This window comes from Crinia signifera, chromosome 11 (assembly GCF_055691185.1).
Source record: "Crinia signifera chromosome 11, ASM5569118v1, whole genome shotgun sequence".
NCBI classification, from domain to species: Eukaryota; Metazoa; Chordata; class Amphibia; order Anura; family Myobatrachidae; genus Crinia; species Crinia signifera.
The window spans coordinates 66,952,204-66,962,203 of record NC_139227.1 but is presented as its reverse complement, the minus strand read 5'-3'; the positions used below and the strand labels follow the sequence as shown (position 1 = coordinate 66,962,203).

At 43.9% G+C, this 10,000-nt stretch overlaps 17 non-coding genes across 17 annotated transcripts; all 17 read left to right on the top strand.

Annotated features, from left to right (window-relative positions):
• The first annotated feature begins 195 nt into the window (after positions 1 to 195).
• TRNAQ-UUG (transfer RNA glutamine (anticodon UUG)) lies at positions 196 to 267 on the top strand. The gene has a single exon. It is a non-coding gene; the product is annotated as a tRNA-Gln (tRNA).
• A 334-nt stretch (positions 268 to 601) lies between these two features.
• TRNAQ-CUG (transfer RNA glutamine (anticodon CUG)) lies at positions 602 to 673 on the top strand. Its single transcript has one exon. It is a non-coding gene; the product is annotated as a tRNA-Gln (tRNA).
• Positions 674 to 1,833: 1,160 nt separating this feature from the next.
• Positions 1,834 to 1,905, top strand: TRNAQ-CUG (transfer RNA glutamine (anticodon CUG)). Its single transcript has one exon. It is a non-coding gene; the product is annotated as a tRNA-Gln (tRNA).
• Positions 1,906 to 2,126: 221 nt separating this feature from the next.
• Positions 2,127 to 2,198, top strand: TRNAQ-UUG (transfer RNA glutamine (anticodon UUG)). Its single transcript has one exon. It is a non-coding gene; the product is annotated as a tRNA-Gln (tRNA).
• Positions 2,199 to 2,532: 334 nt separating this feature from the next.
• Positions 2,533 to 2,604, top strand: TRNAQ-CUG (transfer RNA glutamine (anticodon CUG)). The gene has a single exon. It is a non-coding gene; the product is annotated as a tRNA-Gln (tRNA).
• A 231-nt stretch (positions 2,605 to 2,835) lies between these two features.
• Positions 2,836 to 2,907, top strand: TRNAQ-UUG (transfer RNA glutamine (anticodon UUG)). The gene has a single exon. It is a non-coding gene; the product is annotated as a tRNA-Gln (tRNA).
• Positions 2,908 to 3,241: 334 nt separating this feature from the next.
• TRNAQ-CUG (transfer RNA glutamine (anticodon CUG)) lies at positions 3,242 to 3,313 on the top strand. Its single transcript has one exon. It is a non-coding gene; the product is annotated as a tRNA-Gln (tRNA).
• Positions 3,314 to 4,473: 1,160 nt separating this feature from the next.
• On the top strand, positions 4,474 to 4,545 carry TRNAQ-CUG (transfer RNA glutamine (anticodon CUG)). The gene has a single exon. It is a non-coding gene; the product is annotated as a tRNA-Gln (tRNA).
• A 221-nt stretch (positions 4,546 to 4,766) lies between these two features.
• TRNAQ-UUG (transfer RNA glutamine (anticodon UUG)) lies at positions 4,767 to 4,838 on the top strand. The gene has a single exon. It is a non-coding gene; the product is annotated as a tRNA-Gln (tRNA).
• A 334-nt stretch (positions 4,839 to 5,172) lies between these two features.
• TRNAQ-CUG (transfer RNA glutamine (anticodon CUG)) lies at positions 5,173 to 5,244 on the top strand. Its single transcript has one exon. It is a non-coding gene; the product is annotated as a tRNA-Gln (tRNA).
• Positions 5,245 to 6,404: 1,160 nt separating this feature from the next.
• TRNAQ-CUG (transfer RNA glutamine (anticodon CUG)) lies at positions 6,405 to 6,476 on the top strand. Its single transcript has one exon. It is a non-coding gene; the product is annotated as a tRNA-Gln (tRNA).
• Positions 6,477 to 6,697: 221 nt separating this feature from the next.
• Positions 6,698 to 6,769, top strand: TRNAQ-UUG (transfer RNA glutamine (anticodon UUG)). The gene has a single exon. It is a non-coding gene; the product is annotated as a tRNA-Gln (tRNA).
• Positions 6,770 to 7,103: 334 nt separating this feature from the next.
• TRNAQ-CUG (transfer RNA glutamine (anticodon CUG)) lies at positions 7,104 to 7,175 on the top strand. The gene has a single exon. It is a non-coding gene; the product is annotated as a tRNA-Gln (tRNA).
• Positions 7,176 to 7,406: 231 nt separating this feature from the next.
• TRNAQ-CUG (transfer RNA glutamine (anticodon CUG)) lies at positions 7,407 to 7,478 on the top strand. The gene has a single exon. It is a non-coding gene; the product is annotated as a tRNA-Gln (tRNA).
• Positions 7,479 to 8,638: 1,160 nt separating this feature from the next.
• Positions 8,639 to 8,710, top strand: TRNAQ-CUG (transfer RNA glutamine (anticodon CUG)). The gene has a single exon. It is a non-coding gene; the product is annotated as a tRNA-Gln (tRNA).
• Positions 8,711 to 9,235: 525 nt separating this feature from the next.
• On the top strand, positions 9,236 to 9,307 carry TRNAQ-CUG (transfer RNA glutamine (anticodon CUG)). Its single transcript has one exon. It is a non-coding gene; the product is annotated as a tRNA-Gln (tRNA).
• A 231-nt stretch (positions 9,308 to 9,538) lies between these two features.
• On the top strand, positions 9,539 to 9,610 carry TRNAQ-UUG (transfer RNA glutamine (anticodon UUG)). The gene has a single exon. It is a non-coding gene; the product is annotated as a tRNA-Gln (tRNA).
• Positions 9,611 to 10,000: the final 390 nt, after the last annotated feature.

Below are 10,000 nucleotides of genomic sequence, written 5' to 3'. Positions count from 1 at the left end.
TCAATCTTGTACTTCTTACTAATGTTCATTTTCAGGGAAGCACTCTGGATCATGAATCCAGCCATCCAACTTCAATTCTCAGTTTGACCAGAATCATTTTTGCACATAAAGTTCAACTATGTGGTAATTAGAAGAAAATTTGCCTCTTTTGAAGCTTTCAATCTAAGGAAAAATGTATAAATGTCTTTGAAATGTGGTTCCATGGTGTAATGGTTAGCACTCTGGACTTTGAATCCAGTGATCCGAGTTCAAATCTCGGTGGGACCTTGAGAAGTTTTGCACGTACCGTTGAAATATGCTGTTCAAGTCTATACTTGTAATAATCCTCATTTATAATGAAGCATTCTGGACTATGAATCCAGACATACAAGTTCAATTTTTAGATTCTATGGAACCATTTTTGCACGTAAATTTAATTTCTGGGATAATTATACTAAAGTGAGCACTCTGGACTATGAATCCAGTCATCCAAGTTCAATTCTTAGATTGTCCGGAACCATTTTTGCACATAAAGGTCACCTCTGGGATATTTATAATAATATGAGCCTTTTTTGAAAAGCTAGCCCTCTAAGCGAATAATTTAAGATTGTTTTCGAAATGTGGTTCCATGGTGTAATGGTTAGCACTCTGGACTCTGAATCCAGTGATCCGAGTTCAAATCTCGGTGGGACCTTTGTATCTTTTTGCACTTACAGATCAAATATCCTGTTCAATCTTGTACTTCTTACTAATGTTCATTTTCAGGGAAGCACTCTGGATCATGAATCCAGCCATCCAACTTCAATTCTCAGTTTGACCAGAATCATTTTTGCACATAAAGTTCGGTACTTTTGTATTTTGTCGGCGCCCCCGATGTCCGTCGTACGACGAACAGATCGCATCGCATCGCATGCCATGCACCCGATGGCATGCGATGCGATGCGACGCGATTTTGACCCCCTATACGACCAAAAATCGTATAAGCACCCTAAAGGGTGCTTTTGAGCACCCAAATGGTTGCTTACAATGTTAAATGCACCTCCACGCCACCCCCCACTATAAACGTGAACCCGAAGCGTGGCGAGCGCAGCGAGCCCGCGAGGGGCGGCGGTACGCGTCCTACGACCTTTTCATACCCCCACTAGCCACGTCGGCGTGGAGTTGAGAATAGAATAGTGTGGCGAGCGCAGCGAGCCACCGAGCCCGAAGCGTGGCGAGTGCAGCGAGCCCCGCGAGGGGACGCGGATACCTTCACAGTTATACGCGTCCCCTCGCGGGCTTCACAGGTGTCCGTGGCGACGCGGACACCTGTGAAGCCCGCGAGGGGACGCGTTTACCTGTGAAGGTATCCGCGTCCCCTCGCGGGGCTCGCTGCGCTCGCCACACTATTCTATTCTCAACTCCACGCCGACGTGGATAGTGGGGGTATGAAAAGGTCGTAGGACGCGTACCGCCGCCCCTCGCGGGCTCGCTGCGCTCGCCACGCTTCGGGTTCACGTTTATAGTGGGGGGTGGCGTGGGGGTGCATTTAACATTGTAAGCACCCATTTGGGTGCTTAACTTTGTATAAGCACCCATTAGGGTGCTTATACAATGTTTAATCGCATCGCATCGCATCGTATGGCATCGTATGCCATGTACAATGGCATACAATTTCAAAATTGTATGCCATCGTGCACTATCGTACGATATCGCGTCGCATCGCATACCATCGTATGTGTTATGGTATGCGATGCGATGGGCGCCGCCAAAATACACAAGTACCTAAAGTTCAACTATGTGGTAATTAGAAGAAAATTGGCCTCTTTTGAAGCTTTCAATCTAAGGAAAAATTTATAAACGTCTTTGAAATGTGGTTCCATGGTGTAATGGTTAGCACTCTGGACTCTGAATCCAGTGATCCGAGTTCAAATCTCGGTGGGACCTTTGTATCTTATTGCACTTACAGTTCAAATATCTTGTACTTCTTACTAATGTTCATTTTAAGGGAAGCACTCTGTATCATGAATCCAGCCATCCAACGTCAATTCTCAGTTTGACCCCAACCATTTTTGCACATAAAGTTCAACCATGTGGTAATTAGAAGAAAATTGGCCTCTTTTGAAGCTTTCAATCTAAGGAAAAATGTATAAATGTCTTTAAAATGTGGTTCCATGGTGTAATGGTTAGCACTCTGGACTTTGAATCCAGTGATCCGAGTTCAAATCTCGGTGGGACCTTGAGAAGTTTTGCACGTACCGTTGAAATATGCTGTTCAAGTCTATACTTGTAATCATCCTCATTTATAATGAAGCATTCTGGACTATGAATCCAGACATACAAGTTCAATTTTTAGATTCTATGGAACCATTTTTGCACGTAAATTTAATTTCTGGGATAATTATACTAAAGTGAGCACTCTGGACTATGAATCCAGTCATCCAAGTTCAATTCTTAGATTGTCCGGAACCATTTTTGCACATAAAGGTCACCTCTGGGATATTTATAATAATATGAGTCTTTTTTGAAAAGCTAGCCCTCTAAGCGAATAATTTAAGATTGTTTTTGAAATGTGGTTCCATGGTGTAATGGTTAGCACTCTGGACTCTGAATCCAGTGATCCGAGTTCAAATCTCGGTGGGACCTTTGTATCTTTTTGCACTTACAGATCAAATATCCTGTTCAATCTTGTACTTCTTACTAATGTTCATTTTCAGGGAAGCACTCTGGATCATGAATCCAGCCATCCAACTTCAATTCTCAGTTTGACCAGAATCATTTTTGCACATAAAGTTCAACTATGTGGTAATTAGAAGAAAATTTGCCTCTTTTGAAGCTTTCAATCTAAGGAAAAATGTATAAATGTCTTTGAAATGTGGTTCCATGGTGTAATGGTTAGCACTCTGGACTTTGAATCCAGTGATCCGAGTTCAAATCTCGGTGGGACCTTGAGAAGTTTTGCACGTACCGTTGAAATATGCTGTTCAAGTCTATACTTGTAATAATCCTCATTTATAATGAAGCATTCTGGACTATGAATCCAGACATACAAGTTCAATTTTTAGATTCTATGGAACCATTTTTGCACGTAAATTTAATTTCTGGGATAATTATACTAAAGTGAGCACTCTGGACTATGAATCCAGTCATCCAAGTTCAATTCTTAGATTGTCCGGAACCATTTTTGCACATAAAGGTCACCTCTGGGATATTTATAATAATATGAGCCTTTTTTGAAAAGCTAGCCCTCTAAGCGAATAATTTAAGATTGTTTTCGAAATGTGGTTCCATGGTGTAATGGTTAGCACTCTGGACTCTGAATCCAGTGATCCGAGTTCAAATCTCGGTGGGACCTTTGTATCTTTTTGCACTTACAGATCAAATATCCTGTTCAATCTTGTACTTCTTACTAATGTTCATTTTCAGGGAAGCACTCTGGATCATGAATCCAGCCATCCAACTTCAATTCTCAGTTTGACCAGAATCATTTTTGCACATAAAGTTCGGTACTTTTGTATTTTGGCGGCGCCCCCGATGTCCGTCGTACGACGAACAGATCGCATCGCATCGCATGCCATGCACCCGATGGCATGCGATGCGATGCGACGCGATTTTGACCCCCTATACGACCAAAAATCGTATAAGCACCCTAAAGGGTGCTTTTGAGCACCCAAATGGTTGCTTACAATGTTAAATGCACCTCCACGCCACCCCCCACTATAAACGTGAACCCGAAGCGTGGCGAGCGCAGCGAGCCCGCGAGGGGCGGCGGTACGCGTCCTACGACCTTTTCATACCCCCACTAGCCACGTCGGCGTGGAGTTGAGAATAGAATAGTGTGGCGAGCGCAGCGAGCCACCGAGCCCGAAGCGTGGCGAGTGCAGCGAGCCCCGCGAGGGGACGCGGATACCTTCACAGTTATACGCGTCCCCTCGCGGGCTTCACAGGTGTCCGTGGCGACGCGGACACCTGTGAAGCCCGCGAGGGGACGCGTTTACCTGTGAAGGTATCCGCGTCCCCTCGCGGGGCTCGCTGCGCTCGCCACACTATTCTATTCTCAACTCCACGCCGACGTGGATAGTGGGGGTATGAAAAGGTCGTAGGACGCGTACCGCCGCCCCTCGCGGGCTCGCTGCGCTCGCCACGCTTCGGGTTCACGTTTATAGTGGGGGGTGGCGTGGGGGTGCATTTAACATTGTAAGCACCCATTTGGGTGCTTAACTTTGTATAAGCACCCATTAGGGTGCTTATACAATGTTTAATCGCATCGCATCGCATCGTATGGCATCGTATGCCATGTACAATGGCATACAATTTCAAAATTGTATGCCATCGTGCACTATCGTACGATATCGCGTCGCATCGCATACCATCGTATGTGTTATGGTATGCGATGCGATGGGCGCCGCCAAAATACACAAGTACCTAAAGTTCAACTATGTGGTAATTAGAAGAAAATTGGCCTCTTTTGAAGCTTTCAATCTAAGGAAAAATTTATAAACGTCTTTGAAATGTGGTTCCATGGTGTAATGGTTAGCACTCTGGACTCTGAATCCAGTGATCCGAGTTCAAATCTCGGTGGGACCTTTGTATCTTATTGCACTTACAGTTCAAATATCTTGTACTTCTTACTAATGTTCATTTTAAGGGAAGCACTCTGTATCATGAATCCAGCCATCCAACGTCAATTCTCAGTTTGACCCCAACCATTTTTGCACATAAAGTTCAACCATGTGGTAATTAGAAGAAAATTGGCCTCTTTTGAAGCTTTCAATCTAAGGAAAAATGTATAAATGTCTTTAAAATGTGGTTCCATGGTGTAATGGTTAGCACTCTGGACTTTGAATCCAGTGATCCGAGTTCAAATCTCGGTGGGACCTTGAGAAGTTTTGCACGTACCGTTGAAATATGCTGTTCAAGTCTATACTTGTAATCATCCTCATTTATAATGAAGCATTCTGGACTATGAATCCAGACATACAAGTTCAATTTTTAGATTCTATGGAACCATTTTTGCACGTAAATTTAATTTCTGGGATAATTATACTAAAGTGAGCACTCTAGACTATGAATCCAGTCATCCAAGTTCAATTCTTAGATTGTCCGGAACCATTTTTGCACATAAAGGTCACCTCTGGGATATTTATAATAATATGAGCCTTTTTTGAAAAGCTAGCCCTCTAAGCGAATAATTTAAGATTGTTTTCGAAATGTGGTTCCATGGTGTAATGGTTAGCACTCTGGACTCTGAATCCAGTGATCCGAGTTCAAATCTCGGTGGGACCTTTGTATCTTTTTGCACTTACAGATCAAATATCCTGTTCAATCTTGTACTTCTTACTAATGTTCATTTTCAGGGAAGCACTCTGGATCATGAATCCAGCCATCCAACTTCAATTCTCAGTTTGACCAGAATCATTTTTGCACATAAAGTTCGGTACTTTTGTATTTTGGCGGCGCCCCCGATGTCCGTCGTACGACGAACAGATCGCATCGCATCGCATGCCATGCACCCGATGGCATGCGATGCGATGCGACGCGATTTTGACCCCCTATACGACCAAAAATCGTATAAGCACCCTAAAGGGTGCTTTTGAGCACCCAAATGGTTGCTTACAATGTTAAATGCACCTCCACGCCACCCCCCACTATAAACGTGAACCCGAAGCGTGGCGAGCGCAGCGAGCCCGCGAGGGGCGGCGGTACGCGTCCTACGACCTTTTCATACCCCCACTAGCCACGTCGGCGTGGAGTTGAGAATAGAATAGTGTGGCGAGCGCAGCGAGCCACCGAGCCCGAAGCGTGGCGAGTGCAGCGAGCCCCGCGAGGGGACGCGGATACCTTCACAGTTATACGCGTCCCCTCGCGGGCTTCACAGGTGTCCGTGGCGACGCGGACACCTGTGAAGCCCGCGAGGGGACGCGTTTACCTGTGAAGGTATCCGCGTCCCCTCGCGGGGCTCGCTGCGCTCGCCACACTATTCTATTCTCAACTCCACGCCGACGTGGATAGTGGGGGTATGAAAAGGTCGTAGGACGCGTACCGCCGCCCCTCGCGGGCTCGCTGCGCTCGCCACGCTTCGGGTTCACGTTTATAGTGGGGGGTGGCGTGGGGGTGCATTTAACATTGTAAGCACCCATTTGGGTGCTTAACTTTGTATAAGCACCCATTAGGGTGCTTATACAATGTTTAATCGCATCGCATCGCATCGTATGGCATCGTATGCCATGTACAATGGCATACAATTTCAAAATTGTATGCCATCGTGCACTATCGTACGATATCGCGTCGCATCGCATACCATCGTATGTGTTATGGTATGCGATGCGATGGGCGCCGCCAAAATACACAAGTACCTAAAGTTCAACTATGTGGTAATTAGAAGAAAATTGGCCTCTTTTGAAGCTTTCAATCTAAGGAAAAATTTATAAACATCTTTGAAATGTGGTTCCATGGTGTAATGGTTAGCACTCTGGACTCTGAATCCAGTGATCCGAGTTCAAATCTCGGTGGGACCTTTGTATCTTATTGCACTTACAGTTCAAATATCTTGTACTTCTTACTAATGTTCATTTTAAGGGAAGCACTCTGTATCATGAATTTAGCCATCCAACGTCAATTCTCAGTTTGACCCCAACCATTTTTGCACATAAAGTTCAACCATGTGGTAATTAGAAGAAAATTGGCCTCTTTTGAAGCTTTCAATCTAAGGAAAAATGTATAAATGTCTTTAAAATGTGGTTCCATGGTGTAATGGTTAGCACTCTGGACTTTGAATCCAGTGATCCGAGTTCAAATCTCGGTGGGACCTTGAGAAGTTTTGCACGTACCGTTGAAATATGCTGTTCAAGTCTATACTTGTAATCATCCTCATTTATAATGAAGCATTCTGGACTATGAATCCAGACATACAAGTTCAATTCTTAGATTCTATGGAACCATTTTTGCACGTAAATTTAATTTCTGGGATAATTATACTAAAGTGAGCACTCTGGACTATGAATCCAGTCATCCAAGTTCAATTCTTAGATTGTCCGGAACCATTTTTGCACATAAAGGTCACCTCTGGGATATTTATAATAATATGAGCCTTTTTTGAAAAGCTAGCCCTCTAAGCGAATAATTTAAGATTGTTTTTGAAATGTGGTTCCATGGTGTAATGGTTAGCACTCTGGACTCTGAATCCAGTGATCCGAGTTCAAATCTCGGTGGGACCTTTGTATCTTTTTGCACTTACAGATCAAATATCCTGTTCAATCTTGTACTTTTTACTAATGTTCATTTTCAGGGAAGCACTCTGGATCATGAATCCAGCCATCCAACTTCAATTCTCAGTTTGACCAGAATCATTTTTGCACATAAAGTTCAACTATGTGGTAATTAGAAGAAAACTGGCCTCTTTTGAAGCTTTCAATCTAAGGAAAAATGTATAAATGTCTTCGAAATGTGGTTCCATGGTGTAATGGTTAGCACTCTGGACTCTGAATCCAGTGATCCGAGTTCAAATCTCGGTGGGACCTTTGTATCTTTTTGCACTTACAGTTCAAATATCCTGTTCAATCTTGTACTTCCTACTAATGTTCATTTTCAGGGAAGCACTCTGGATCATGAATCCAGCCATCCAACTTCAATTCTCAGTTTGACCAGAATCATTTTTGCACATAAAGTTCGGTACTTTTGTATTTTGGCGGCGCCCCCGATGTCCGTCGTACGACGAACAGATCGCATTGCATCGCATGCCATGCACCCGATGGCATGCGATGCGATGCGACGCGATTTTGACCCCCTATACGACCAAAAATCGTATAAGCACCCTAAAGGGTGCTTTTGAGCACCCAAATGGTTGCTTACAATGTTAAATGCACCTCCACGCCACCCCCCACTATAAACGTGAACCCGAAGCGTGGCGAGCGCAGCGAGCCCGCGAGGGGCGGCGGTACGCGTCCTACGACCTTTTCATACCCCCACTATCCACGTCGGCGTGGAGTTGAGAATAGAATAGTGTGGCGAGCGCAGCGAGCCACCGAGCCCGAAGCGTGGCGAGTGCAGCGAGCCCCGTGAGGGGACGCAGATACCTTCACAGTTATACGCGTCCCCTCGCGGGCTTCACAGGTGTCCGTGGCGACGCGGACACCTGTGAAGCCCGCGAGGGGACGCGTTTACCTGTGAAGGTATCCGCGTCCCCTCGCGGGGCTCGCTGCGCTCGCCACACTATTCTATTCTCAACTCCACGCCGACGTGGATAGTGGGGGTATGAAAAGGTCGTAGGACGCGTACCGCCGCCCCTCGCGGGCTCGCTGCGCTTGCCACGCTTCGGGTTCACGTTTATAGTGGGGGGTGGCGTGGGGGTGCATTTAACATTGTAAGCACCCATTTGGGTGCTTAACTTTGTATAAGCACCCATTCGGGTGCTTATACAATGTTTAATCGCATCGCATCGCATCGTATGGCATCGTATGCCATGTACAATGGCATACAATTTCAAAATTGTATGCCATCGTGCACTATCGTACGATATCGCGTCGCATCGCATACCATCGTATGTGTTATGGTATGCGATGCGATGGGCGCCGCCAAAATACACAAGTACCTAAAGTTCAACTATGTGGTAATTAGAAGAAAATTGGCCTCTTTTGAAGCTTTCAATCTAAGGAAAAATTTATAAATGTCTTTGAAATGTGGTTCCATGGTGTAATGGTTAGCACTCTGGACTCTGAATCCAGTGATCCGAGTTCAAATCTCGGTGGGACCTTTGTATCTTATTGCACTTACAGTTCAAATATCTTGTACTTCTTACTAATGTTCATTTTAAGGGAAGCACTCTGTATCATGAATCCAGCCATCCAACGTCAATTCTCAGTTTGACCCCAACCATTTTTGCACATAAAGTTCAACTATGTGGTAATTAGAAGAAAATTGGCCTCTTTTGAAGCTTTCAATCTAAGGAAAAATGTATAAATGTCTTTGAAATGTGGTTCCATGGTGTAATGGTTAGCACTCTGGACTTTGAATCCAGTGATTCGAGTTCAAATCTCGGTGGGACCTTGGGAAGTTTTGCACGTACCGTTGAAATATGCTGTTCAATTCTATACTTGTAATAATCCTCATTTATAAAGAAGCATTCTGGACTATGAATCCAGACATACAAGTTCAATTCTTAGATTGTCCGGAACCATTTTTGCACATAAAGGTCACCTCTGGGATATTTATAATAATATGAGCCTTTTTTGAAAAGCTAGCCCTCTAAGCGAATAATTTAAGATTGTTTTTGAAATGTGGTTCCATGGTGTAATGGTTAGCACTCTGGACTCTGAATCCAGTGATCCGAGTTCAAATCTCGGTGGGACCTTTGTATCTTTTTGCACTTACAGATCAAATATCCTGTTCAATCTTGTACTTCTTACTAATGTTCATTTTCAGGGAAGCACTCTGGATCATGAATCCAGCCATCCAACTTCAATTCTCAGTTTGACCAGAATCATTTTTGCACATAAAGTTCAACTATGTGATAATTAGAAGAAAATTTGCCTCTTTTGAAGCTTTCAATCCAAGGAAAAATGTATAAATGTCTTTGAAATGTGGTTCCATGGTGTAATGGTTAGCACTCTGGACTTTGAATCCAGTGATCCGAGTTCAAATCTCGGTGGGACCTTGAGAAGTTTTGCACGTACCGTTGAAATATGCTGTTCAAGTCTATACTTGTAATAATCCTCATTTATAATGAAGCATTCTGGACTATGAATCCAGACATACAAGTTCAATTTTTAGATTCTATGGAACCATTTTTGCACGTAAATTTAATTTCTGGGATAATTATACTAAAGTGAGCACTCTGGACTATGAATCCAGTCATCCAAGTTCAATTCTTAGATTGTCCGGAACCATTTTTGCACATAAAGGTCACCTCTGGGATATTTATAATAATATGAGCCTTTTTTGAAAAGCTAGCCCTCTAAGCCAATAGTTTGAAACTGTTTCCGAAATGTGGTTCCATGGTGTAATGGTGATCTGAGTTCAAATCTCGGTGGGACATTTGTATCTT